The 26,670-nt window shown below is 44.1% G+C and overlaps 1 long non-coding RNA gene across 4 annotated transcripts in view; it reads right to left on the bottom strand.

Moving 5' to 3' along the window:
• LOC146821136 (uncharacterized) overlaps positions 1–18,535 on the bottom strand; it is a 222,734-nt gene extending 204,199 nt beyond the window's left edge. For all 4 annotated transcript variants that reach the window (XR_014963119.1, XR_014963120.1, XR_014963122.1 and 1 more), the window contains exons 1-2: positions 18,086–18,535; positions 11,129–11,485 (exon numbers count right to left, since the gene is read on the bottom strand). This is a non-coding gene — a long non-coding RNA (uncharacterized LOC146821136). The remainder of the gene's footprint in view (positions 1–11,128; positions 11,486–18,085) is intronic.
• Positions 18,536–26,670: the final 8,135 nt, after the last annotated feature.

The following is a 26,670-nucleotide window of genomic DNA, read 5'->3' as shown; positions in this document are numbered from 1 at the left end:
TCTTCATCCCCAACAATCAGGCTTTCGGCCTAGGTACTCAACAGAATCTGCCCTCCTGGAAGTCACAGAGGCATTGAAAACTATAGCAGACAAGGGAAGGAAAGCAGTCCTGATCTGACTTGACCTGGCGGCATCGCAGGTACTGCCTTAGAATGGATTAAATCATTCTTAACCAACCGTAGACAAACTGTATCCCTAGGCCCCTTTATCTCCACAGAGAAAATTATAACAACAGGAGTCCCTCAGGGCTCCTCCTTAAGCCCTCTGTTATTCAACATTTATATGGCCCCTCTCATCTCCCTTATAAGTTCTTTCGGAATCGAAGCAACATCCTACGCGGATGATACCCAAATGATCGTGTCCCTGGACAACGATAACACAGAGGCCGAAGTAAACTTCAAAACCTGCCTATCACAAGTCCTCCAGTGGATGAGGGTCAACCACTTGCAATGTAACACGGATAAAACCGAAATCCTGCCTATTGGAACAAATGTTACCTTCATCCCGGATAGGTGGTGGCCAGAAGGAACCACCCCTCCCCCAGATATGGCCAAAGTTGCAAAAAACCTAGGGGTTCAGTTCAATTCTGCACGGTCTTTTCTTCCTCACGCGTTCTCCACAGCAGGCACTTGCTTTAGCCTAATTAGATCGTTAACATTTTGTTTTTATTTGATCCCATTTCCAGCAAAGAAATCAGTGGCAGTTGCACTGATCCTCTCGCGTTTGGACTACTGCAACAGCCTCTTTGCTGGGGCCAGTAAAGCCACAATAAAAAGACTACAAGTGGTCCAAAATGCTGTGGCGCGCCTTGTGCTGAAGCTCCCCCATGGAGCATCCGCTTCTGCAGCACTAAAAACCCTGCATTGGCTTCCTATCCATAAGAGAATCATTTTTAAGATTCTTTTAACCACTCATAGAGCCATGCACAAGGCAGGACCTACATACCTCTCAGCACATTTTTCCCAGAATACCACCGTCAGGACTCTCAGGTCATCCACAGCCAACCTTCTGAGACCACCTGCCTTCAAATGATCCACAAAGGGAGGTAAAACTGTTGCCGTCCTGGGGTCTAGGGCTTGGAATGCACTTCCGACCAACCTTAGACTACAGGAATCGGAATCCCTTTTTAGGAAGGCATTAAAAACATGGATATATAATATCCCAGATGCCCACTGTTTCACGTTAATCTAATCAGATCTCAGGCTTAATTCCCACTGACCACTGACTCTCTCCTTTACTATTCCTTAGCGCCAGGAGGCTCCTTGCGGAGCGACAGTCTGCGCTTTACAAATGCATATTACATTACATTACATCACATCAGGATATGAGCAGAGTGACTCCCGTAGTACACTGTAAATAATACTTTGATTTTTTTTTCAGGTTGACTCAACCTGAACCTCAATAAATACCTACAGGTGGTGTGGACGCGTACACATCCCCAACATAGGTGGCTGCCGGTATGCTAAGTGGGGGCAACCACTGGGTAAATATTCCGTGTGTGTAGGCAGTAAGTCACATATAAAACCACGAGCTGCGTGGAGTGACTTTTATTGTGTGCTGTGCCTGTGTGTTACATGTTGTCTTTGTTAATGTCTATTATCCCCAGGTACATTACTGACCTTACAGTGTGGCATGGACTGACCCCTAGTCCTGAAGAAATTGACTAAATTGTTAGAAGGCAATGAAACATGTTGGCTTTCCGTAAGAACTAAGGGAATGCGACAGTATGTCTTGTTTTTAAACTGAGCAAACACACGGCAGTGATTAAAGTTTGAGGATTGTGCCAGTGATTGTTTAGCTCCTTTTTAATTTACAGGGGTCACGATTGGTGTGTGCGTTTTTTACCTTTTCACACCTTTAATTTATTTGGGCACATTTTTTCACATTAAATTTTTTTGTGTGTGAAGGCTGCCAATGATGAAAATTGGAGCACACTGATGAGAACCTGTCAGTAGCTCCCATGGGGTGTTTCCATGAGGTGCCTTCATTACCCTCACACATTTTTTGTTTTGTGCAAATATTTGGAGTGTGAGTGATGTATTTGTCCATCTATGGGGATAGACACTTTTTACAAAAATGTTTTAAAGGGATTGGAGCACCCATTGTGTACAGCATTTGAATAGCTGGTATCTGATTATTATAGCCAAGACAGGGCTTGGGGTATGCTCACAGTATACGTCCCTGTTTAGAGCAGGTCTGTTTTTTTTAGATATATTGTGAGTGGAAGGCGACCTGCGCTATATCCCTCTTGAACTCCTTTTGTGAAAGCCACATGATATGGACTCAAAAATACAACAACAAAAACTGATTTAATTCATAAGACCATTCTGTGAAAGAAAACTATTTATTTTCTGTTTTGCAAGTGCTTATGGACCTGTGCAAATCTGTCCCAACAGCTCCCAAATCACTCAATTTGACTGTTTGAGCTAAAGATAAAGTATACGTTATTAGTGGAGATCCCTTCTCAAAGTGTGGGAGATAATTCTAAAGGAAATATCACTAGGTTAAGTTAAATATTGCACGAATATTGTTTGAAAATAAAATATGCTCCTTTCAAAAAGAATGTTATGGCCGATTGCCTGTCTAAGCTTCCATATGATGCACTTCTGGTAGTACACTTCTTCAGAAGGAAGATATTAAAAATTAATATGTATCACTAACATAATTGTTTCAATTTGAAAATAAGGAGCCTGCCAGGACGTTTACATTTTAAAAGGATATGTGCAGTAGGAGTGTTTCTCTGTTAAATTGCTGTTGTGTGAGATTAGGCCACATGCACACATTTCACTTTAAATTGATGTTGATGATAATCATTAAATGAGATATGAGAACTCTATTACACAAGAATGTGACTACCACAGAATGTTTGTTTGTTTTCATGGAGGACTACAAGAGGCATCATCCATAAAGAGGCTAACTAAAGTGTGTTTTGGTAGCCATGAATGGATCTGCATACAAATATGTGGCATAGAGACATCCAATGGATGACTGTTTTTGCGATTAATTTTCGAATCGCTAAAAATCGCAATCACAAATAGCGATTAAACAATAGCGACGGGCAAAATTGCAAATACAGAAATACCTATTTGCGTGCAAGCTAATAGTGATTTTGCTATTAGCGAAATCGCAAATAGCTTGTTGCATTTGATGCATGCTAATGACATCACAACCAGGAAGTCATCCAGCCCATGCTTCATTCAGTGCCCAGAGACAGTGAAAAGAGGAGGCTGAGTGCAGGAGCAGAGCAGGACAACAAACTTCTTGGCTTGCAGACCTTTCCAGTGCCAATTAATGGATTCGCCAACACCAGGGGAGAGTGCATCAACCAGAAAACGCAAACTGAAATTCAGTGAGAAAGAAATTGAAAAATTCATAGAGGAGGTTGTGAGCCTCGATATGCTCTTTGGAAACTGTCTCTCAAGGTACCGGAGGCAGAGAAGAGGAAAATCAGGCTCAAGATCCAGAATAAAGTGAATGCACTGGGGGTCACCCACCACACAATAGACGACCTGAAAAAAAAGTGGTACGACCTGCACGGCCTTGCTAAGGAGAGGATTGCAGACAGGCTGAAGGAGGTTAAGAAGACTGGGGGCGACCAGCAACACTTACTGGAAATACTCCCCTGGAGGACCTAGTTGAGTCCACACTCCAGCCTGAAGCTGTGGTGGGAGTGACCCAGTTGGATACTTCCGGAGCTGCCAGTACTTCACAAGGTAAGATGCATGCAAGTGTCCATTACAAGAGACATATCAAAATGTTAACATCACCTCAGTTCAGCTCTAGTGTACAGATACTAACTCCAGTCCACATTTTCCTGCACCACCCAAATGCATTACGGGAGTAACAGGCAGGTTAGGCAAAAATACTATAAGAAAGTAAAACACGTGAACACTATGTGACAGTAATTTAATGAGACCCAAAGTATGCTGAATGTGACACGACATTACCCTTACAATAACTTAACATTGTACTGTTCAACATCACAGATGCAGCAGAAGGTGAGTCTGAGGACAGTGAATGCAGAGACACACAGGAGACTCTGGCTGAGGCAGAAGTGGAAACACCAGTGGCCCCACAAATCATAGCCCCTGCCCCCACTATACGCAGGGCCCCAGTTCCACCACTGCAGCTCATGGAACTTGAGGAGGAGTGTGAACCCACTCCAGAGACAAGCCAGCCTCGAGGAATCCCCCACAACGACACCCCAGTCACAGGTCCGGCGCAAAACAATCCAAAGCCGGAGGTGCAGGTCAAGGGCATGCATTACATCGCAGAACGACCAAAGTCCAAATGTCTGAGGTCGGCTGGAGAGCCAGATGCTGAGGGTGCAGCGCCTGCAAGCAAAACACATGAGGTCATGCAGGCACAACTCAGCAAAATGGCAACCAACACTGCAGTCACAAGCGATTGTTTGAGAGAACTCACAACAACTGTGGTGGAAGGCAACAGGCAGTCCATTGAAAATGCTGAGCAGGGTGAGGCAGGAGGGCCAGGTGACACAGAGAAGAAGGCATTGCTAATTGCAGGAGGCGTACCACTCGGAGCACAACAGCTTCCGGAGCCTCCATAAGGGATGCAGATGATGCCGGCAAAAGGTGTTTGGGAGTGCTTGGTAGGAAGAGATAAACTGACTTTGGCAGAACAAATCAACCATGGTGAGGTAATCATTGACAATACCATACGAGTTCACCCCTAGAACTTTTTGCAGTATCCTAGCCTTTTTCCTGTGTTGTACTAGTGGTTTTAGGCCTCTAGGCGCTTTCACACTGTGTTCCAGTGGAAAGCGCGTGCGGTCTGTGTGGTTGAATGAGACTGACCTGCCCTCCCATAGGAATGCATGGGGGATCTGAGTGACCGTGCTAGTTCCTGATGCGTGGGGAGTGCAGGGTCGAGTTTGATATGTGCAAACTCGTGAGAGTGAATGCTGCGCAATGATGTGTGCGGCGTTACTGTAGCTAGTATAGAAGCGCCACTTCTAGACACTGACATAAATGTGCAGTGACTGTCTGACGTGTGATTGGCTGGTGTGCCTGGCTCCAGGAGTCAGGGTGGGTCTGCCCCAGTGGTGGGTGGAGAGCTCTGCAGGTTGATGGGTGGGAGGAGTACACCTAGGACCTGAATAGGTCTGGGTTTTCCCCACACAATGCTGGCTCCGCCCCCTGTATTGCGACTGATGACCCTGGCCTGTTCGGAGAATAGGACTGGGCTTTCCCCACACAATGCTGGCTCCGCCACCTGTGGTGCGGCTGATGACCCTGGCCTGCTCTGTGAATAGGGAGAGGGGCTGGGCAAAACAAAGTGCTCGGGGACCAGTTGCATCTGGTTCGCCCCTTCCCTGCACCTTTGGAGACAAAGGATTCTGTGTATAAAAGAGGGGCTGTGATCCCATGAAAATGTTTGTGTTCTTGTGCTTAACTTGAAACAACCAGGGGCATGCTGCTGCTGGGGCCCAGGGGAAGGCTTGCCTCCCTGGGCCCTGCCCAGCCCCTGGATCCTGATTGAACCATGAAGAAACTCTGCCTGACTAGAAGGACCTGGAAGAAGCTGAAGGATGAGTAACTTTCCCTGACCTGGGGGATTGGCCTTCAGTTGGTGCCTTGCTGAGAAAGGAGAGGAAAAGACTGAAAGAGACTTTGCACTTTGTTTCAACAATCTCCAAGGGCTTGGAAGAAGAGCTTGCCCCCTGAACTGAGTCCCAGGACCATTGGACTCATCTGCCTTCCAAAACTGAGTTGCCTGGACAATTCTTGCTTGTGTCCCACTGGATTTGGCCCCAGTACGACTCGTACTCCATCCGCCGCGAAGCCGTGTCTTTGCCGCCCGGCAATGTGCGTCTACGCTGATCCAAAAGCGTTAGTATGTGCCGTATCCCTCCCGGCAGCATCGCACCTAACCTTCCCCGCCGATTCGAGTCGTACAGCCCTGGCTGCCGAACCCTGTACGCTGAACACAAGCTTCGCTGTCCCGCAGGTACGGTCCGTATGCTGCTAACGTACTGCACTGTGCCGTGCTCAGAGCCGAGACGCCCCATCGCACCGATCCTCCCCGTACGCTGTACGGCGCCGAGAAGTGTCGCCGCCTATCCGCACCGAAGGTACGGCTCGAACGCCGAACGCCACGGACTCTGCAAGCCGATCCGGGCCATCCGCACGTATCCCTGAAGGTCCCGTACCAACGCCACGTCCCGACGCCACGACCCGACCAGCATCTGAATACGCTGCCGAGCTACGACCCAGACTCATCGACTTGTCCCGCACTGTCCGTCGCGGACCCCACGAACTTAAGGTACTTTGTTCTGTTCGCACCGCAGCATGCACGCTACGGACCCCGGAGTCCGCATCGATTGTTTGACTCGTACTTTCCTTGTTTTTAATGCCAACGAGTTGCACATCCAGGTACGAACCGTACAGAGCCTGAAAAGAACCGTAATTGCCTGAAAGAAGCCTATTTTTGTATTTTAAGCCTTTCTACAAGAACATTGAACTTTGAAATAATACTGTGGTCATTTCTAATCGTTATTCTGGTCTTGTGCTAAGCCTTATATAAAGAAAACTACTTTTGCTACAACCTTGACTGGTGTCCATTTGTGGTGTGTCATTGTATTACTGTATGTGTTCACAAATGCTTAACCTATGACGCCCTGAGAATAGTCTTGACTGCTTGCGCCACACTACCTAAAGGGTGAGCAGGGGTTATTTGAAAGGGTGATCCCCTTACTCTGACTTAGAAGTAAGAGTCCCTGCTTGTCACAAGTGCATACCGGTGACAACCAGAGATTCCCAATTCTAACATTGGTGGTCAGTGGTGAGGATGTGAATTTGCATTTGTGATTCATGTACAGTGATTGAGTGAACACCACGTAGTGAGTTCGGACCGATAACGCAGCCACACAGTATTGATTTTAGTTTTTGCTGAAGAATCTCCACTTTAAGAAACCATGCCTAGCTCAGTCAATGGAGGCAGGACGGCCTCTATATTCTCTGGGGTTGATGACATAGATTGGGAGGAGAGGGCACTGCTGAGGTGCACAAGTGAAGTCTTGAAAGGATACCTCTCCAAGTACAGAATTAACCAAACTGGATTGAAAAACAAGGAGCAGTACACAAAGGCGCTGAGGGCCTGGTACGAATCCAAGTTCCCAGAGAATGTGCTGGAGGTGATACCCCCAGAAGGTGCTTCTGAGCCTGGCAGAGGCCTGTCGCCAGAGGAGATGGCCGACAGGATTGCTGCAAGAGCACATGAAGTGGAGATGGCAAAGCTTCAAATGGAAAGGGATTATTGTTCTAAGTTTGTTTTTAAGTGTCATTTCTGCGGAAATGTGTTTCTGGATTCACCAGTAAGGGTGGGATCCAGTGGTGGCAGCAGATGTGTGTCCAGTGCATGTATTCCCATTCCCAGTTCCCGGGGTAATGGTACCTGTGTCACGTGGTGGTCAGGTTGAGAAATCAGGGGCGGTAGAAACTGTCTTACCAGTCTTGGAAGGGGTGGGGATGAATGTGTAATGTGCTGGATGAATGTGAACATCCCATTCCCAGTTCCCGGAGTAATAGTACCTGTGTCACGTGGTGGTCAGGTTGAGAAATCAGGGGCGGTAGAAACTGTCTTACTAGTCTGGGGTGTGTGTGTGTGGATGAATGGTGTGAGTTCTCTGAAATAAGAAGCTTGCTGAATACTTTGGTGTGAGTTCTCTGAAATAAGGAGCTTGCTAGTTGATTGGGTGTGAGTTCTCTGGGATAGGGAACTTGCATTGGGGAGTGATTCCAAAAGGAGTGGCTGAGGTGTCTTCCAGCCCAGCGTGGTGGAAGAGGTTCAGAGTAGCCCAGCTAGGTCTCGGTGTAGGGGCTCACGTCCTGTCTCTGCGGAGAAGGAGTGGGTGGGACTGCGTGTCTCCAGGTGCCCGAAACCCAGTCTCAGGGCCTGGATGGTTTCTTGAGGGAACATCAGGTCGGGGCCTAGGCTGTACCAATAGGTCATTTGAGGAGGATCTCTCAGTGTCTAGAGGACGTGGAGTGTCTGTAATCAGAGCTACAGTAGTCCTGGTGTCTGGCGGTACCGCTCCAGTTGGGAGGGTGTGGAAGTCCAGAGGGAGGGGTGAGAGGGGGAGGGATTCCCCAGTGGGCACCAGTAGGTCAGGGACCAGCCGGGAAGGCTGAGTCGCCACTGAGTGACCGTGGTGTCGCCACTTCAGTCCGGGGGGGTCTGCACGCACTGTCAGATGGACAGGAGGTAGTGAGATCAGCGCCAGGCAGACTGTCACACGACCCATTAGTTATGTGTCACCCTCGTTAAGTCCTGGTTCGCCAGGCATCTGACCAAAGGGTACGTCCCTCGGTTGGGGAGTCAGTAGTCGGTGTTTCCGGATCTGGACGTAAGGGCAGCTGTAGTCCTGAGGGCAGGGGAGGCTCATCTTGGGAGAAGAGACCCTGCTCTACAGTGGAAGGGGGTGCAGAGGGAGGGAGTCCTCGCCTCTGACCCCCGTGGATCCCAGGTGGTAGACCAGTTGGTGGAGAGAGGTCCTGAACTGGTGGGAGAGTTGTGTTCTGGTGGGTGCTTCCCTGGGAGGGTGCAGAACCCCAGAAGTAGAGGTAGGGTGGGGCATTCTTGCCCGTGACCTCTGGTCAGCCTGAGGGTGCGGACCCTAGGTTGAAGGATCAGTGGTAGTTGGGAACTATACTGAGAGGGAGAGTGGAGAATGGCTTGTATGCCAGGGGTTACTACCCCCCACTCTGGGTTTGGCAAGGACTAGTGGTATCTGGGTGGCCTAGGGCCTGGTCCTGGCCGTGGACAACTAGGTAGTACCAGTGGAGTAGCCTAGTTGGGCCTGAGCTTTTTTTTCGGTTGTTTTTTTTTCTCAGATGGAACCACGTTGATTCCGAATGGCTTAGAACTGGAGAGAGTGTCCCTGCAGTGCGGGCCTGCGTCCGTGTTCTATCGCCCCAAGCAGGGAAGACCCTTACGGTGGTGATTGGTCTGCCCTGCGTTTTGGCTGGAAGGGGGTTGTGTTGGACTTGGCCCTTCTGGCAAGTTCACCCCTAGAACTTTTTGCAGTATCCTAGCCTTTTTCCTGTGTTGTACTAGTGGTTTTAGGCCTCTAGGCGCTTTCACACTGTGTCCCAGTGGAAAGCGCGTGCGCTCTGTGTGGTTGAATGAGACTGACCTGCCCTCCCATAGGAATGAATGGGGGATCTGAGTGACCGTGCTAGTTCCTGATGCGTGGGGAGTGCAGGGTCGAGTTTGATATGTGCAAACTCGTGAGAGTGAATGCTGCGCAATGATGTGTGCGGCGTTACTGTAGCTAGTATCGAAGCGCCACTTCTAGACACTGGCATAAATGTGCAGTGACTGTCTGACGTGTGATTGGCTGGTGTGCCTGGCTCCAGGAGTCAGGGTGGGTCTGTCCCAGTGGTGGGTAGAGAGCTCTGCAGGTTGATGGGTGGGAGGAGTACACCTAGGACCTGAATAGGGCTGGGCTTTCCCCACACAATGCTGGCTCCGCCCCCTGTGGTGCGGCTGATGACCCTGGCCTGCTCTGTGAATAGGGAGAGGGGCTGGGCAAAACAAAGTGCTCGGGAACCAGTTGCATCTGGTTCGCCCCTTCCCTGCACCTTTGGAGACAAAGGATTCTGTGTATAAAAGAGGGGCTGTGACCCCATGAAAATGTTCTTGTTCTTGTGCTTAACTTGAAACAACCAGGGGCATGCTGCTGCTGGGGCCCAGGGGAAGGCTTGCCTCCCTGGGCCCTGCCCAGCCCCTGGATCCTGATTGAACCACGAAGAAACTCTGCCTGACTAGAAGGACCTGGAAGAAGCTGAAGGAGGAGTAACTTTCCCTGACCTGGGGAATTGGCCTGCAGTTGGTGCCTTGCTGAGAAAGGAGAGGAAAAGACTGAAAGAGACTTTGCACTTTGTTTCAACAATCTCCAAGGGCTTGGAAGAAGAGCTTGCTCCCTGAACCGAGTCCCAGGACCATTGGACTCATCTGCCTTCCAAAACTGAGTTGCCTGGACAATTCTTGCTTGTGTCCCGCTGGATTTGGCCCCAGTACGACTCATACTCCATCCGCTGTGAAGCCGTGTCTTTGCCGCCTGGCACCGTGCGTCTACGCTGATCCAAAAGCGTTAGTACGCACCGTATCCCTCCCGGCCGCATATCACCTAACCTTCCCCGCCGATTCGAGTCGTACAGCCCTGGCTGCCGAACCCTGTACGCTGAACACAAGCTTCGCTGTCCCGCAGGTACGGTCCGTACGCTGCTAACGTACTGCACTGTGCTGTGCTCAGAGCCGAGACGCTGCATCGCACCGATCCTCCCCGTACACTGTACGGCGCCGAGAAGTGTTGCCGCCTATCCGCACCGAAGGTATGGCTCGAACGCCGAACGCCACGGACTCTGCAAGCCGATCAGGGCCATCCGCACGTATCCCTGAAGGTCCCGTATCAACACCGCGTCCCGACGCCGCGACCCGACCAGCATCTGAATACGCTGCCGAGCTACGACCCAGACTCATTGACTTGTCCCGCACTCTCCGTCCCGGACCCCACGAACTTAAGGTACTTTGTTCTGTTCGCACCGCAGCGTGCACGCTACGGACCCCGGAGTCCGCAACGATTGTTTGACTCGTACTTTCCTTGTTTTTAATGCCAAAGAGTCGCACATCCAGGTACGAACCGTACAGAGCCTGAAAAGAAGCGTAATTGCCTGAAAGAAGCCTATTTTTGTATCTTAAACCTTTCTACAAGAACATTGAACTTTGAAATAATACTGTGGTCATTTCTAATCGTTATTCTGGTCTTGTGCTAAGCCTTATATAAAGTAAACTATTTTTGCTACAACCTTGACTGGTGTCCATTTGTGGTGTGTCATTGTATTACTGTATGTGTTCACAAATGCTTAACCTATGATGCCCTGAGAATAGTCTTGACTGCTTGCGCCACACTACCTAAAGGGTGAGCAGGGGTTATTTGAAAGGATGATCCCCTTACTCTGACATAGAAGTAAGAGTCCCTGCTTGTCACAAGTGCATACCTATGCCAACCAGAGATTCCCAATTCTGACAACAACAATATGTTTTAATGTAAGTAAATACAGTACAGTTCAAACATGCTGTGTCGTGTCTCATCATTACTCACCTCAGAAATAATGTTGTATAATTTCTGCACGTCTCCTTCGACCTTCTGCTGAGCTTTCCCCATGTGCTGGTCATAGTTGTGGCCCTTGCTGGTTGTCCTCCTCAGGCTCACTGTCGCTCAGTTCAATGGGTATGCCTCTCCTGGTAGCAATATTGTGCAACATGGCACATGCAGCCACAATTCTGCAGCGGGTCTCGGGCCGGTACTGCAACGCTTCATCAGTCTTGTGGCGGCAGCGAAAGTGACTTGTCTTCAGCCCAAATGTGCACTCGATGGCATTATACCTCTGCTCATTTGAGGTGACTGGGTTGAGGTATGGTGTCAATATGTAGTTTTGCACGGCATATGCGCTGTCACCTACAGGGTAGTGAGCAAAGGGTTAGTGATAGTTATGCACTTCCATTTGGCTATTGTGTGAGAGGAATCATTATATATGTTTACCAAGCAGATGTCCTTCACTAAAATCACTCCTGAGCAGACGTGTGTGTATGCCACTGTGTCGAAATATATAGGAGTCATGTGTGCTTCCAGGGTAATGAGCCACAATGTCTGTTATGATATAGTTAACATTACAGACTACTTGCATATTGAGTGAATGATAGGATTACGGTTCCTAAAAATGTATTCTTCCACTGCTGGTGGACAAATGGCAACATGCGTACAATCTATGCAACCTATGAAACCGGGCTACCTGGTAGAAGTCCAGTTTGGTCTTATTCAATTGGGGTTGTGGCGAAGGTAATGTGGTTGTGGATCCTTGTCATCATGGCATTCAGGAAAGATTTAAAGAAACGTGAAAGGGAGCTTTGTGACACCCCTCCAGCTACAGCTACTACCCCCTGGAAACTGCCTGATGCAAATAGGTGCAGGCAATATAGGACCTGCACATGAGTGGGGATGGCATTGGTCCTACGAGTCTGGCACTGCATTAGGGGTTCCAATTCTGCAATTAGATCAGGATCATGGCACAATTCAGCCTGTACTTCTCGTATATTTCATCATGTGTTTGTCCCAACAATGTGATGCGCACTCTGAAAATGCGCTCCTGTAGTCTTCTTCTTCACTGGGCTGCTGCATGGAGCCTCATCCTCCTTGCCATCACGTAGAGTACTGCCATTGTGAAAGATTCTGATGTTTCCTGGTCGGTTTAACCCCTTCTGTGCCACACCCTTTCCCCCTCCTGTGCCGGGCGTTACATTAGTGGGTGGGGTTCATGACGAGATACTCTCGTCATGGGCACAGCGCGACCGTGCACCATGACGAGACTATCTCGTCATGGGCACTGAAGAGGTTAAATAGTTTTCTAAGGATTAGCACCTGTTGGGCTTTATTACTAATGGTTACCACCTGATTGTGATCCTGTTTAAATTGCACTTGCAAAATTGTGAATTTCGGTAAAATCGCTATTTGCGATTTTTCATACATGTGTTTGCGAATCCTTAATTGCGATTTGCAATTTGGTATTCGCTATTTGGTCGTTCGCAAATAAGGAATCGCTAAATCGGTGTTCGCAAATTTAGCAATTCTTTATTTATGCGAATCGCAAAATTTGCGAGCGCAATTTAGCTTCATGCATGTGCCTGATTGTGCGCCAGGGGGCTTTCTGTGCTGTGTGAATTGTTTGGATAAATGTGCCCCCAAGTGTTTATACAAGTGTCCCATTAAGAGTCATCATTGTGCTCATTTCAAAAACAACAGACTCTCTCAAAATGCATAGCGCCTTGGCCTACGATTGTGCATTGAATGTAGCCTGAATGTAGCCTGTTCAAACTGTTATGTATGTAAGATTGCAAATAAATACTTAGAAAATTGTGCAACAAGTCAAATGCAGATTATGTATTCCTTATACATTGCACTTTTGAATACACAATGAGTTTATTATAAAGAAAACTGCATCATGCTAATCAACGCGCATGAGGACCAGAATGTGGACCAAACTATTAAAAGTATTGTATTTTTGCCACCATTTCATTTTAGGAGGTGTTTGCAGGGCTCAGCACAGAACTAATTTTTGAGCATCTGGACATTACTGGGGTGGTACTGTTCATGATTCATTAAATGAGCACTTACCAAACAATTGCACATTTTATATATTATAACTGCTTCTGATGCCAGCATTGCTTTTAAAGAATGTTAAAGATATTGAAAAATCATATACATATGGCATTTGTTGTACAGAGTATATTGTTAGTTAAGACTTGAATTAACAGGCAAGCATGACAACAAACTATTGTTCCCTACACCAAAAATAAACACAACCAATCTATAATGCCACGGGTGACAAACAGGACTGAGCTGAGATAGATTGAACCTTCTCTTGTAGGATTAAACCTACTATAGAATTAAACCCACAGACACACACATATACAAACACACATACACAGATATATATATATAATTTCCACAGTCCTAGAAATGTGCGAGGATCTCATAAAACAGACCACTCCGTGACACAAAATACGTGCTTTTATTCATCAAATGACAGCAGCATGACGCGTTTCGACCGGGGAACCCGGTCTTGATCACATGACATGAGCAAAGACCATAGAGTTTAAATACAGTGAAGTTAACAATCAAAACACCACCCACTAGGTAGTGGAAATGGAGAAAATACTAGCACGAATAGCCAAAGCCTCGAATGAGAATCCTAATATCACAAGGATGGCAATCTAATACATCGGAACAGAATTGAATATTGTTAAAATGTAACTACATAAAAATGTCAGCGTATAAATATATAAATATATATCTAATCATCACGCTAATTCTGAAACAATTTTAAAAAAGTAATAAATTACTATAGTAATGGGCAAGTGCCCATAGACTGCCGCCGGTTTAATAGTCAAGAAAAATTAATTATTAACCTAAAAATAAATGCAGGTCAAGCATCTTACGCCAGCAAGACAAAACACTGTAAATAAATAATGTGCAAAAATGCAACAGATAATCGAATATTAATTCATAATCGATTAAAAATGGAAACCTATAAACAAATAAGTGCAAAATTATCAAGTGCAGGACAATGTGCAAACAATTCAATGGAATCAATTCCAATACATTAGCAATGATTTTCATATGTTAAGAATGTAATAACATATTCTTGTCACTAATAACAAGGACCGATGCAATCAATTTAGACAACACACAAGGTCAAAAATTATCAAAAAATATTATCAAAAAAGAGCAGCAGGATCAAGAGAATAATAACAAATCCTGTTAAACAGATGAATTCTGCAATCCGATACCATATATTAAATCTGATCTCTACCATGTAAATAATCATCCAGTCCCCACACCTCATCTCTACTGAAATTAAAAACCGGTAAAACCAGACAGTAAGACCAGCTAAAAAAACGATAAAGAAAAAGGCATAAAAAGACTAGGATAAAAATACACGCTTGTAGAAAAAGGATTTAAAATCCAATAAATATAAAACACAGTAGCAGCGATCAACAATAATTCATTAGTAAAAGGGCTCTTCAGTGCAGAAACATTTGCTGAGAAAAGAACAGTACAGTAGACCCTATAAAAAATTATAAAGGTCTTCCCCAGTATTCAGTGCATTAGGAATCTTCGTGTCCAGAAGCAAAATATAGTGGCTTTCCAACTGTCTAAGTCTTCTCTCTCTGTCTCCTCCTCTTTTAGAGGATGGGACTGCGTCAATAACAAAAAAACTAAGATCTTTAATATTATTCTGATGGACCAATTTAAAGTGACGCGCCACAGGATAACTGGAATCGGAGTTAATAAAAGCTCTAAGGTGTTATAAGATTCGATTAAAAACTTGAAGCTTGGTGCTCCCAATGTAACGAAGATGGCAAGTACATTGGAGCACATAAACAGCATGATCTGTTTTGCATGTGAACAAACCATTGATCTTGTTTACATTTTCAGTGAAAGCATCACTATATTCAGCAGTATTAACACCGAACTTGCAGGACCTGCAAGAACTACATTTAAAAAAACATGACAGGTTGGAAAGCCAATTAGTAGATTTGGTTATTTCTGGACTCACTTTAACCAAGGCATCCCTCATAGAAGGAGCCCTTCTAAAGGTTATGGCAGGAATATCAGTGAGTAAGGGTGCAAGAGTAATATCAGTTTTAAGAATAGGCCAATTAGACTTTAAAATATTTCTGACTTTCTTCTCATAACAACTATAAGTAGTAATCAATCTAATGGCCATATCTTCATTACAAGATAATCTATCATCCACTGGAATAGCAACCTTAGTGTTGGGGGCCTGTGAGAATTCTTTAGAAGTCATACTCAATTTGTTCATAGCACATTGTAGATCAGTCCTTTTATAGCCACGAGCTAAAAATCTATGAAAAGATTCATCTAAACAATTCTTAAGATCAGTTTTGTTGCTACAAATTCTATAAATCCTTAAAAACTCCCCCTAGGGGATGCTTTTGATGAGGTGTCGGGGTAGGTGCTAGAAGCATGTAGAATCGAATTACCTGCTATACACTTCCTGTGTAATCTGGTCCGAATTTCGTTATCAACGACATAGATTTCAACATCAAGGAATTCAACTCTTTCCTTACTTATAGTAGCAGTGAATTCCAAATTGAGCTCATTAGTATTGATGTCAGAAACACATTTTTCGGCGGTTTCTCTAGCCCCATGTCATATTAGAAACACATCATCTATGAAACGCCACATATGAACAATGCCATTACCTTGGTAATCAGCCTTCGCAAGGACGCGACCGAGGACACGGTCATCTCACCAGCCCACGTGTAAACACGCGTAGCTGGGGGAGAAGCAAGCCCCCATAGCCACGCCCCGCATCTGCTGGAAAACCTCATTGTTAAAGAGGAAATAGTTATTACATAGGCATATCTCAATCATTTTTACTAACATCTTACTATGCTCATTATATCTAATGTTTCTATCCGATAAAAAATGTTGAATAGCACGTAATCCATCTTGATGGTTAATGAAAGTGTAAACGGAACAGATGTCCATAACAATGAAGTGATAATCAGAGTTCCAGAGGACGTTATTCAATTTAGTAAGAAGATGACCAGTATCTTTAATATACGTAGGGAAGGCCTCCATGTAGTTGTGAAGAAAAAAATCGACATATTTAGATATAGGTTCAAGTAACCCATTGTGAGCGGAAATGATAGGTGCCCAGGTATAGGAGACACACACTTACGTACATTAGGCAGAAGATAAAGGGTCGGGATAATGGGGTGGTCAATTTTCAAGAAAGAATACTCCTTTTTGCTAATTAAGCCTTGTCCTTTCCATTCGGATAACTGTCCATGAACCTGATCCTTAACTCGATTAAGCTCATTAAAGGAGGCCTTTCTATAGCATTGGGATTTATTGAGCTGTCTTTCGGCTTCTGTGATGTAAACATCACGCGGCCATAAGACCACATTACCACCTTTATCTGCCTTGTTAACAATGATGTTACCATGGTCATTAATTTTACGAATAAGTTTTGAATATTGGTTCTCTGTGTAGCTACGCCGCTTACGATTTAGGGAAATAGAGCGGTTTAATCCCTTCTAATCTTCAAACATGCGGTCGCTAAAGACATCGATAGCATCTCAAGGCATCATGGGAACAAACGCGGAGCGGGGACAGAACGGACTAGTTGCTGCACTACTACTATGTATACCCATTTGATGCAATTCTTCCTGAGTATTGGGAGAAATGTTATCACTGGCATCAGATAGATGATGTAATGTTTTAAGGGTGGAAACATCAGAAATGCAGATATTTTTACTTGGTTGAGAATTGGAAATAATACTAGTGGCAACACTGTTAACTTTATTTAATTTGAAAAATTTCATTAACTTGAGTTTCCGTAAAAATTTGAACACATCTATACGGGACTGCACGTATTTAAAGCCATTTTTAGGACAAAATGATAAGCCCAAGGCCAAAAGTTGGGTTTCTGCAGCATTCAAATCTAAATCGGTGAGATTGATAACAGTGTTTGCCACATTAGTAGTTGCAGTCTTATCTAATTTGACTGAAGATTCCCTCTCCCTCTCTCTTTCCTCATTGCACCGCCTCTGCCTCTTCCTCTGTTTTCGACTTTTGTTACGTACCCGCCGTCTTTCGTCTGAGGTGGTCCTCTCGGCCTTAATGTGTGCCGTCTGTCCTCTATTATAAACCCCAATTCTTCAGATGGTGTAAAGCCACAGAGTGCCGACTGAAGATCTACCCTTTGAATATCATCATCAGATTCATTGCTGCTTATCAATGAACTGAGGTCAGTATCAGATGTTTCTGGATTGTTGATTTGCTGAGGTTGGATGACTGGTGCTTTGTTCGTCATAGCCTGACGCTTTACAGATTCAAACTTTTTAGAAAAAGTGAAAATTCGTCCATTTTCGTAATCAGCTTTATCGTGTGCAAATTGGAAAACTTTGCGCGTTTTAATTGTTTGTTCATGTTTGTCAAGGCGTTTTTTGATTTCCTCTTTTGTCTTGACTATAAACTCCTGCTGATCACTGGCATCTAAATCAACATTTAAGGCATCAATTTGACGAACAATGTCAATCCTGTCTATCTCCGCATATTTAATAAGGATGCAGAACATATTCATTGAGGTTTCCAGATTATTAGATGCCCATTCCTTCAGCATAAGGGGGTTGGGGTTCTCAAAAGATGGAGCAATGAGAACCCTCAACCCCCGTGGCACCCTCCCGGCTTCCTTTTACTTCTCTAGGGATTACTTTTCCCACCACTTTGTTAGCTCCGTTCAGAGCAACTTCTCAAGTTTTTTAAGTTTGGATTTAACATCGTTTTTGTCAATCACATCACTGCTGCCCTTGTTGACAGTATTAACATCAGGTAAATTCAAAAACAAGGCGTCTGCCACTAGCTCGCGGTCTTTGAGCACGTCCGCTGCTGTCGCCATGTCGGCAGATTTCAAAAGGAAAAAAGTTATGCACTAAAATAATAGTAACAGAGTTGGCTTGTACATACCAACAGCTCCAAGATCTTCGAAGTCACAATCTCTTCATCTGCCAGTATCCACAAGGTAGCAGAAGCATAACCCGGCTCGCCTCAATCAAAATCCGAAGGGTCGCAGGTGTCCTCCGAAACCGCGCAATCCTCTGGTTAAGACTATCCGATGCTGCCAAGGTGCAACTGCCAATACCTTCTTTTCCTGGCTGTGGGGGGCTGTTGTAAGAAACTCCTTCCGGGTCACAGATAAATCGAAAAACAATGTCGACTGTAAATAACCAGCCGCTTCAGAAGAGAGGATCCGTAGAAGGCGGAAACAGTCAGTCCGCCGAAATTAAATAATTTCCACAGTCCAAGAAACATGCGAGGATCGCATAAAATAGGAACAGACCACTCCGTGACGAAAAATAAGTGCTTTTATTCCTCAAATGACAGCAGCATGACGCGTTTCGACCGGGGAACCCGGTCTTGATCACATGACATGAGCAAAGACCATAGAGTTTAAATACAGTGAAGTTAAGCATCAAACACCACCCACTAGGTAGTGGAAATGGAGAAAATACTAGCACGAATAGCCAAAGCCTGCAATGAGCATCCTAATATCACAAGGAAGGCAATCTAATACATTGGAACAGAATGGAATATTGTTGAAATGTAACTACATAAAAATGTCAGCGTATAAATATATAATTATATATCTAATCATCACGCAAATTCTGAAACAATTTTTAAAAACTAATAAATTACTACTGTAATGGGCAAGTGCCCATAGACTGCCGCTGGTTTAATAGCAAAGGAAAATTAATTATTAACCTAAAAATAAATGCAGGTCAAGCATCTTAAGCCAGCAAGACAAAACACTGTAAATAAATAATGTGCAAAAATGCAACAGATAATCGAATAATAATTCATAATCGATTAAAAATGGACACCTATATACAAACAAGTGCAAAATTATCAAGTGCAGGGCAATGTGCAAACAATTCAATGGAATCAATTCCAATACATTAGCAATGATTTTCACTTGTTAAGAATGTAATAACATATTCTTGTCACTAATAACAAGGACCGATGCAATCAATTTAGACAACACACAAGGTCAAAAATTATCAAAAAATATTATCAAAAAAGAGCAGCAGGATCAAGAGAATAATAACAAATCCTGTTAAACAGATGAATTCAGCAATCCGATACCATATATTAAATCTGATCTCTACCATGTAAATAATCATCCAGTCCCCACACCTCATCTCTACTGAAATTAAAAACCGGTAAAACCAGACAGTAAGACCAGCTAAAAAAACGATAAAGAAAAAGGCATAAAAAGACTAGGATAAAAATGCACGCTAGTAGAAAAAGGATTTAAAATCCAATAAATGTAAAAAACAGTAGCAGCGATCAACAACAATTCATTAGTAAAAGGGCTCTTCAGTGCAGAAACATTTGCTGAGAAAAGAACAGTACAGTAGACCCTATAAAAAATTATAAAGGTCTTCCCCAGTATTCAGTCCATTAGGAATCTTCGTGTCCAGAAGCAAAATATAGTGGCTTTCCAACTGTCTAAGTCTTCTCTCTCTGTTTCCTCCTCTTTTAGAGGATGGGACTGCGTCAATAACAAAATAACTAAGATCTTTAAGATTATTCTGATGGACCAATTTAAAATGACGCGCCACAGGATAACTGGAGTCGGAATTAATAATAGCTCTAAGGTGTTGTAAGATTCGATTAAAAACTTGAAGCTTGGTGCTCCCAATGTAACGAAGATGGCAAGTACATTGGAGCACATAAACAGCATGATCTGTTTTGCATGTGAACACACCATTGATCTTGTTTACATTTTCAGTGAAAGCACCACTATATTCAGCAGTATTAACACCGAACTTGCAGTCCCTGCAAGAACTACATTTAAAATATTTATATATATATATATTTATATAAATACCTGGAGATGTGCAGAGTGTAATATGGTATGTATTACCAATGTTGTGCATGGGACTCACGAGAGGTGAAGCCTTGACTGAGATGCATAATAATTCCCCTCTACTTCCTCAGCAATGATAATACATAGCATACAACACTCGCCTCATCTGCATATATGATTTATTCCATGGCATTTCCGTCCATCTGTACTTGTTGGGTCGAGCTTGATCGACCTGCTATTATCTTTTCTGTGTGGCTTGGCACACCAACCACTTGCCATTGGCTGTTATCTGGGTCATTTACAGATGCTGGTTTGTTATTGGTGCATTTCCTTAAATGTCCCTCCTTCTGGGCTTAGCTCCCTCGCAGGCGATTTCACTAAGAGATTGTTTTGGTTGGCCATAACACAGAACAGCGTGTGATGGCCTCTCCTCTCTCCTCCCTCCCTTCTGAATCATTTTTTTAAATAGTCTTCCTAAACCTGAGGCTGTGTGAAAACCTGTTTCACGTCACTACAGTGCGTCTGGTGCATGCCTTCACCTAGGTCGCCTATCAATGGAAAATTAATCTCCCCTCTTATTTTCTTACTCTATCCTGCAAGTCAACAGTCTTCATTCAAGGTAAAATTGTTTATACTCAACTAAATGTTTCTTACTCAAAATGCACACTTTTTCTGGGTTGCAGGAGTGTGTAGAACACTGTTCCTACTGTGCGCTCACCCCTCATGCAGGTGGCTGGGGAAGGAAAAGCATTTTTATTAATGGACAAAAGCAATGTTTCATAGTGGTTCTTTATTGCACAAAATTGTTAAGAATATTTGACGTTTTTCACATTCCTTCCAGAGAAAGTATACATTGCCTTATTCAGATCACGCTCGAAGAATCGGACATAGGCCTTTTCCATGATGGCTGCTTCTAAAACTAGCTGCCGTGACAGCCTGTACAGCCACCGCTTCCTTTCTCGTCTTTCTATGTTTATTGCTCTTTGTTTCTCATGACCAGTGAGATGGGTTTTCTGATAGGCAGTGGGTTACAATGCGGTGTGTGTTGGAGTGATCGCTGAGGTAAGTTGAATACTTTTTAATGTCCCACAAGGATTCATTGAAACAGGCTAAGCTATTGACTGGCTGACCTAATGGCTCACTCTTTAATCATAATACCCACACAATATATAGGGTAGCTCCCTCCAGAGTCTACAAGGAGCGCCGTGTAGGAATTTGAGAAGAACCGACATGGTGAGAGACTCTATAGATGGTTGAGTGGGAATATACATACTATCCATTAGAGCCTCCTGACCAATCAAATTGATTGACATATGGTGATGGTCAAGAATAGAGGCTTAAGTAACATGTTTATATTATTATTTATGCACTTGAATTTGAATGAGAAGAGTGACTGTCTAGATATAGGTCCTGACGAATGCCCTGAACTGGATTGTCGTTATGGCAGAAACATGTTGACCACTAGATAGGGTATACATCCATAACCCTACTTTCACTTGTTTTTTATCCACTATCACGTAGGATGGAAGAATAAAGTTGTTGCCCCTACGAAGGTAGTGTTAAACTTAATACACTTTTCACTTATTATTTGCACTCTTCCCCTCCTTGCCCTATTGAGTTGGTAGATCCAACACGTGCTTTGCACTCCTGCTCCTTCCCCCTTGGGTAAGTTGTAGCCCACATGGGGTACCTTGCAGTCCCCATGTGTTGGAGGAACCCTATGATGAAGCATGTCACCCTCAGGTGAGTGAGGGTTTTCGTCCACAACTCTGTTGTGCCCCTGCTTCATTTTTCTCCTTTTTTCTCATTTTCTTTGTCTCTCACAATTCTGCTTAAACAATTGCTACTCTATATATTGTGTGGGTATTATGATTACGGAAGTGATATAGGTTAGAACCTTCTATATTGTAGCATAGTCCTTCTTTAGACCTCCTTGTGTGTGATATATTCCCTCTTTAATCAGCCATATTAGGCAGTACTCCGTGAACAATGGAAAGAGGTTCCTAAACTTGGGTGTAAGCTCCAGTGCTTGAAATGTCCATCTACGGTATTAATGTGGGGTTTTCCCCTCCCCAGACATAAGGGTAGAGCAGTGTGTCCTGGAGTGCCTTTTCATAGCATATCGTCCGTGTTTCTTTAGCTGGGAGTTGGCGATGCTGCTGGTTGTGCCAGTACAGGGACTGCCCGGTGCTGTCTGTAGGGAGTAAGCTGGAAAACCAAGGTATGGCGCTCCTAAGGCAGATTACCACCATGCTCCTTTGACAGATAAGCAGATAAAACGTATTACAGGTTTTGTTTTAATCCCTATGCTATCGGATGTAGCAACAAGCCCCCCCGCAAGGCTGATGTGTTAGGCTTATAAGATAACAGAAGGCTCATGGATTGCTGTATGCAGTTTTTGTACCCCTTTCCCCACTCTAACAAATCAGATGCAGGCATTGTTGACAAATTAATACTGCTTCATCATATAAGAACCCTGGAATGTGTAGGCAGATATTAACACTTTTTCAGATATTCTATTTGAAGCACAGAGCCATGTAATGTATACGCTCGATTTATTCCGCACAGGTCACACTGTAAAATGGAAGAGGTCTTCTGTCTATAGTTATCATCCAGGCTGTCTGTTCCTTAAGTTTAGTTGCCCAAATTTCTAATAAAGAATTAAAAAAAAAATCATGTTTCAGTACTTGGCTATTATGTGATGGTTGTCTTGACTTTACTCACTCTGTCCTAATTGGTTAAAATAAAACGAATCTGATGTGTTAATATTTTGATGATCTTCGACATGTCTATTGCAAGCTCGTTCATCAACCCAAAAAAAGATGACAAAGGCAAAAACATTCAAGTAGTTGTGAAATGCAGGTATGTGAGAATTTGTTGCTAGATAATGTATTTATTTTACTAGAACACTGAGGGTATTGTTTGATCTGCGCTTAGGCAACACAAGCTTCCCTTGCTAGAGCTCTCCTTTCTTAGGTTTTCACTTTGTTTTTAACATCCTTTTTTTTCAAATCATATCATTTTAGTACCCAGGCTTTTTTTACTGGAGGGACTGTGAACTTGTAAATATGAGCCCATGTGCTGATTTCTTTGAAGAATCTGATGAATGCTGATAATTGCATTTGTATTTACGAATTCGTTCATGGTTACATAATTCCGGGCACAACTCTGTTACTTTTCTCTAAATGGTCCTTAAACTGTAACTACAATGCTTAATTGTGTTACACATTTTTCACTATCAATAGATAAGCATAAGCAAATGCACAACTATTTTTTACCCTAAGGCACTGCTCATTGCCTCACACATGATGACATAAGTTACATCATCAATGACATCATATTTCACACTCCATTAACATCTTTCATAACATTACTTTGGGCAGGCAGGTTGTGGGATTTTTGAATAACCTTTAAAATGAGTTCCATCTGTGACAAACTGTAACTATTTTAAACTCCAAATTGGCATACTTTCTTCTCCAAGGCTAAATTCTTATAAGGTCCCAAAGGCGAGACCGATTGCATTGCAAATGCTTGTTTTTAAAAATGTATTCACTTAAAGCCAGGCTGCAATGGGTCAAGCTTGTGCAGTTAGGTAAAATCACATACAATAGAATTCATGAGTATTAGGAGAGTTGTTTCCCCTGTGTAAAGTAATTGTCATATGCAATGAATGAGACAGCAAACCATGCTAAGTCAGTTTTGCTGTACTGTGGTAAACCTGAACTCAAACCTTTGCACTGTAGTAATAAATGTGTAAATGTATGTTTATTAGTACAGTTGTAACAGGTTATTGGGCCAGATTTATTTTTCCTGCCATGGTATGTATATGTATGTATATTTAAAATGGACTCTGTTATATTTTAAAGTTACAAGTTCCTCTTATCTCAACATACCACATTTTATAACATCTCTCGCATCCATTCCTCCCAAGAAGTGTTAGGGACAGATTTCCAGTAATTAAAAAAAGACATTGGCTTCTTTCCTAATTATGAGAGGAATTCACACAAATATATATGAAAACTGACACTGCTATCCAGCAAAGGCGCATTGGTGCCAGTGGCACACAAGGCCTTTACTAGTGTAGTGTTTGCGGCTATGACGCAACAGGCACCATAGCATAGCGTAAGGGTCAGGTGAACTGTGGAACTAAATAAAAGCTGGCAGCGTGCGTGCGTACGCCAGTCTGGGCTACGACCACGCGGCCAGAGTTAAATATCAGCACTGGCTCCGAGTGTCATTTTAAGGCCTTGCTCTGTGGCTAATATCACCCCGTGTTGTAGGCTCCCGCGCAGCGGTAGCAGCCCGGCAACACAACAAAGTGACGATGAGGGTGGGCGTGCCCGCTCGTCCTGCGAACTGGTGTGGCGGTGGTGCAGTTCGGGTTCTTCAATTTTCCCCTATTATCACGGACAGAGTGATTTCGCAGTCACACACACACATGCACATCATACGCTGGTGGGGCCCATAACACCAACATTCATTCTATCAATCTATCCGCACCTACTCAGAAGGGAGACATTGGTTCCGAACCACACTGCTTCCTTGATGGGACCTTTATCACTTTCCCTCTGTATCAAACCCTCGCTTCTCTTCCCATCAAGAAATAGGTCAATGAATCATTTAGTTGGGATTAGCTTAATGACTCCTTAAATCTCTAAAATTATTCAATAATACATTTCAATAAAAGAACAACCCGACACATGAATTCAATTAATATTTCTGTATCTAAATCAAATGCAGTTTAAATCCTAGTTAATAAATTTCATGTTTTGGCATATTTACCTATTCTGGCTATTTGTCGTTTTCTAAGTCAGAATCTGGTCCTCAGTCAAATCGTCAAAGTTCTTGTTCTATCATGCAAAGTCACCGTCCTCTCCGTCAGCATAACATCAGGATACTGGAAATGACGTTCAAGAAGTGGCGCGCGCTAATACCTCTCTAGTCTACCATTATTTATACTAAATTTTACATTCCAAATGTTGCAATTGACATTTTCAGAGATTCTCATTGGTTAATTGAAATACATGCTAATGCATTAGGAAACATTCAATGTCGTTCCCACATATTAAAAGTTCCAAAACGAATGTATGGGAATATTAGCAATTCATAGTTCAGGTTGCAACAATTTCTGTTGAAGGGTTGGCCTTTCGCCCAGAGCAGCCTTGATGGGCACTGTGATGACAGTTCATCGGCAGGTCGCAGCTGCTGAAGTTTGCGCAGGCGCATTTCTCCTTTCCTTTCATTGATATTACTTCGTAAATGTCTGATTCAGTCGGCGGCCATTTTATAGCAGGCCCAAATGGTCAACTTAAGCAAAGAAACACAAAAACGTAATTAATACATTGAAATGGTTAAACAGTGTTATTTCCCTTGCTAATACCCATATATGTGTGCATTTATCTAGCCATATGCAACGTTCAAAGCCATTAATACTCGTTTATTTAAGCATAATTCACGATAACATCACATAAGCAACGTTTATCCTATTAATATGCATACAAACTTATTTTACATATTATTTTAGCCATGCAAAGCAATCCCACGTGTATTCTCTCGGTTAATAAGGTTGATTAGTTTCCATACAACAAACTGTTAAATAATATGATTAATCATTAATCGTTTTAATACAAACATACATAAATGGATTGGGTACATAAAAGGAAAATATTTTACCCGCTCCATCAGCGGCCGCGAGCGCTGCCATCGGCTCGCGGCGCTCGTGCCCTGGTGCGTGCGTGGTCTCATGGGCCCCATCGGTGAGGTGCTGCTCTCCCGGTGCTGTCAGCACATGCGAGGAAGCCGATTCCGACGTGAGGCAGGACACAAGCGGAGTGCCGCGTTGGTGCCCACGTGGTCAGGGCCCCGCTGCCGGTCTTCTCAGCTGTTCCTTTCAGGCCCGGTGGATCGTGGACACGTGGAGGGCCCGGCAGCATCTTGGCAGGTGGCGCGTGGGGCCTGGAACTGCCCGTGAGTACATCCCCCAGTTGCATGGTGGAGGGGAGTGAGGCATCTGAAGCGGGTTCACCCACAAGTGAGGGAAGAACAGCAGGCCCACATTGCCCAGGGCAGCAGCACCCAGCACCACAAAGAGGCCAACCAGCAGAAGGGGCAAAGTGTAGTAGATAGAACAAGGGTCCCACCACAAGAAGGCCAGCTCACGTGTATCCGACCTGCATGGTCGTACCGGAAACAACAAAAAAAAAGGAAAACGGTAATAATAAAATAAAGAACACCAGAGCAACGTTGTAGATGCCAAGTGAGACCTGGAGGACAGGGCACAACAGGAAGATGTCAACCGTCCCCCCTATTGAGCCATTCATTGTGGAAGAGCCGCCATCGTCATTAGCGGCCAGGTGGAAGGACTGGGCAGACCGCCTGCGCATCTTTTTCGAGGCCACCATGGTTCATAAGGACCAGAAGCGGGCAATGCTCATTCATTTGGGAGGCAAAGATATACACAATATTGTAAAAATGTTAATCGAAGCAACCCCCAAGACCCACCACACGCTAATAAATGCCCTCAATGAACACTTCGAACCGATGGCCAATCAGGACTATGAAAGGTTCATATTCCAGCAAGCGCGACAGCTTCCGGAAGAGTCATTAGACACGTACCATGCACAACTAAAAAACTTAGTGTCCACGTGTGGGTTTCACGATGAAACCGAAGAAATCAGGGGAC

This window comes from Triturus cristatus, chromosome 6, assembly GCF_964204655.1.
Source record: "Triturus cristatus chromosome 6, aTriCri1.1, whole genome shotgun sequence".
NCBI lineage: Eukaryota > Metazoa > Chordata > Amphibia > Caudata > Salamandridae > Triturus > Triturus cristatus.
This window is presented reverse-complemented; position numbering and strand designations above follow the sequence as displayed.